This window comes from Palaemon carinicauda, chromosome 10, assembly GCF_036898095.1.
Source record: "Palaemon carinicauda isolate YSFRI2023 chromosome 10, ASM3689809v2, whole genome shotgun sequence".
In the NCBI taxonomy this organism is placed as follows: domain Eukaryota; kingdom Metazoa; phylum Arthropoda; class Malacostraca; order Decapoda; family Palaemonidae; genus Palaemon; species Palaemon carinicauda.
Window position 1 is genome coordinate 118,951,746 of NC_090734.1, and position 4,201 is coordinate 118,955,946.

Genomic DNA, 4,201 nt, shown 5'->3' on the forward strand with positions numbered 1-4,201 from the left:
TATCCGCCCCTCTATAGCTTCTTACCTTTCTCAGAGTCCTCCTCCTCTCTTTATTAATGGCTATGTGATCTATTTGATTTTTGTAATTGCTACATGGTGAAGTCCATGTATATTTGTGGATGTCCTTGTACTGGCAGAGCACCTCCAATAACAAAATTATTTGTTGAAAAAAAATCTTATAAAATGTGCCCCATTTTCCGGCACCATTTTCCATCACATTCTCTATACCTTGACTATTCCTTCCAACATTAGCACTGAAGTCACCAATCACATTTTCATATCACTCTCTGGGATCTCATCTATTACACTCTGCAGTTCTTCATAGTATTCATCTTTCCTTTCTTCAGGGGAATCGTTTGTTGGTACTTAGCAAACTACTATGTTCATATTGCATTGTTTTGATTTAAAGTTTGCAAGTACTGTAATAGTCTACTTTTACAGCCCTCCATTCCGTTAATGCATTTTCTGCTCTTGGTGTCATCCTCATTCCTTCCCTTTCTCTTCCAATTCCATCTGTTCTTCCTGAGTAGATACATATATTGCCATGGTCTAAAATTTCTTTACCAGTCCCTTTACAACGTGTTTTACTTATGGCCAAGATATCAAAACTATATTTCATAAATTTACTCTCCACCTCCTGTAACTTCCCAATCTGATTCATGGTTCTAACATTCCAATTACTGATTTTTAATTTTTCTTCAGTATTTATAAACCAGGAGATTTTAGCACCCTGTTATGCCCTGAACTGGGTGGGGGCCATTTTGTCATTTTTGCTTTCCATAGACTGATTAATTACATAGAGGATTCATTGGCTAAATATATATATATATATACACATTATATATATATAATATATATATATATATATATATATATATATATATATATATATATATATATATATATATATATAAACTGTTATGGTTCTCTCTCTCTCTCTCTCTCTCTCTCTCTCTCTCTCTCTCTCTCTCTCTCTCTCTCTCTCTCTGTGTGAGAAGTTGTAATTAGGTGTGCAATTTATATTTGGTTCAACATATGGTCTTTGCTCCGCCTTAGCTCGCTTCGCTCACAAATAAACATTATCTCATTGCCACTCTATTCTAGAAATCGGTATGTGTCGGTCATCATTAACGCATCATAATTACCTGTAATTAATATCGCGATTGACATATGGTAGAGTTAACAAGTAGGTACGGTTGATTTCACTAATTCCGGTACACTGGCGTCTACTTGACTTCCAAATAAGTGTACCGGAATTAATGAAGCCAACTGTACATACAAAGAAAGCACGAACTCAAACAACTTCAGTTTCCTTGAGAGAAGTATGAACTCAAAGAGGCACCAACCTAAGAAGATTAATGGGAAAGCGGTCAGCGAAGGACAATAGGACCCCCCCCCCCCCCCCAACCAATCCATAAAGCAGCCTTCATTTTGCCACATTTCTTACTCATCGTGTGTTTCCTACGCACACAGATAATGCAAGCATTGGGAAAAGGTAAACTAAATTAGTTTACCTTTTCCCAATGGCTTCTCCTTTTTTAATTCCCACAAACGAGAGCTGTCTAAAAAAATATAACAATATATATTTTATATAAATATATGTGAATATATTCATACTTTGATATGAATGGATGTATAAAAAATGGTAACAAAAGCATATAGTTTTCATCTCCAGCGAGTAATAAAACTAACTGACGTGAATTTTTCGCAGTATTTTACATTCTTTTTCTATAATTAAAAATTATTTTCGTTCGAAAGATATCTCTTCATAATGTTGAAAACTTTTTCGTAATTAAAAAATTTTTGTAATGACAAACTAATACATTTAATTTACTTAAGTTATTCGCAGCTGTATATCAACCTTCCAAAGCCTTTATATATATATATATATATATATATATATATATATATATATATATATATATATATATATATATATGTATGTATATATATATTCATATATATACATATATACATACACACATATGTAACACATATGTAACACATATATATACATATATATATATATATATATATATATATATATATATATATATATATATATATATATATATTATATAAAAATATGTATGTATATATACTGTAGATATAAATATAAATAGACATGTATAATATATATTTATATATACATATATACAAATACCTATTATATATATTATATATATATATTATATATATACATATATAAATAATCTATATATATATGTATATATATATAGATAGATATATTTATTTATTATATATCTTGTATTTTATATGCATTCACATATACATATTGTATCCTTTATATATATATATATATATATATATATATATATATATATATATATATATATATATATATATACATATATATATATTTACATATATACAATATATATGCATATGTATATATATTATATATATATATATATATATATATATATATATATATATATATATGTATATATATATATATATATATATATATATGTATATATATATATATATATATATATATATATATATATATATATATATATATATATATGTATATATACACACATATATATGATTGTAAGTAGGTAGAGAATAGTGGCTCCTTAATATCCAGATCTTTTCATTGATAAGGTTTCTTTAACTAATTCTACGTGTGATTTTTTAATATAAATTTAATTTTGAAAACACATTTGTCCTGTTTCTTCTTCAATTGCACAAAAAATGGCTTATTGAGGAAGTCTTTTAAGGCTTTTGGTGATCAACATAACATGAAGAAATATCTTAATTCTTTCATTCTACCTTTCTTCGAGTATTGTTCTCCTGTTTGGTCTTCAGCTGCTGACTCTCATCTTGATCTGTTAGGCAAGCAACAACTGGTCATCTACTAAATTTCTTATTCCTGATCTTGATATTAATTTCTAGCACCGTAGTGCCGTTAGTTCTTTATGTAAGGTTGATCAAGATCTTTCATTATTCTGACGTACTTTTGCATTCAGATCTTGCATTCAGATCTTCCCAGAGCGTATCATCCTGTACGTAGTATATGTTTTTAAAGGTTTAAAGGCCGCTCATGAATGGCAGAGGCAAGGGATAGTGACATTGCCCTAGCAAGCAGGACAATGCCGTAGAGACTGACCATATATCATATGATCAGTGCCCAAGCCCTCTCTCCACCCAAGCTAGGCCCAGGTAGGTGCAGGCAATGGCTTCTGATGACTCAGCAGATAGACATATATGCTACCCCAAAGCCCCTATCCCTAGCTCACAAGGATGGTAAGGTTACAGACACGAAAAGACCAAACGAGTCTGAGCGGGACTTGAACCACGACTGGTGATCATCAGGCCATAACAGTCTTTCCTTATCCATCACAAGGCTAAACACTACAAAGTATTCTAGAAATTTTATTCCAACTGCGATCCGACTGTGAAATGATCTTTCTAATGTTGCAGTCGAATCTGTATAACTTCAATAGTTCCAATTTTCACCCAGTATTTTAATGTTGAAGTCTGTCTTCATAGTTTATTTATGACAAAAGTATCTTAACGTTGTTACTGATCTTATACCTTTTATTTCGAATTAATTACTTCTCATACTTAGTTTGTATAATTTTTTTCTATCTTTCCCTTACTTGGCTATTTTCCCTGTTGGAACACTAAGGTCGTAGCTTTGTTATTAATAATAATAATAATAATAATAATAATAATAATAATAATAACAATAATAATAACAATAATAATAATAATAATAGTGATGACAACAACAACAACAACATCAACAATGATACTAATAACCTCAACAACAACAATAATTATTATGAAAATAATAACAACAATAATAATAATAATAATAATAATAATAATAATAATAATAATAATAATATAATATAGCAACAAAAAAAGATTATTCCACCGTTCGGTATAAAACTGATCTTTCGTTTGCACCCAAAGTGAAATGCTTTAGTGTTTTGGCATTTTCACCCATCCACGATGGTGAGAATGGTTTTGAACTTCTTTCTAATGATAAACATATCACTACAGATTTTGTTTTTTATTTAGAACAAACTAATATTGGTGTCCAGCGTGGAAGAAGGGAACGGAGACGAAGAATTGAACCTCTTCTCTCCATTAAAACGTTGAATGTACTTGAATGTTGATTGACTGGTTGATTGATTGATCTTTAGTTCTCTGGCATCCTGACGTC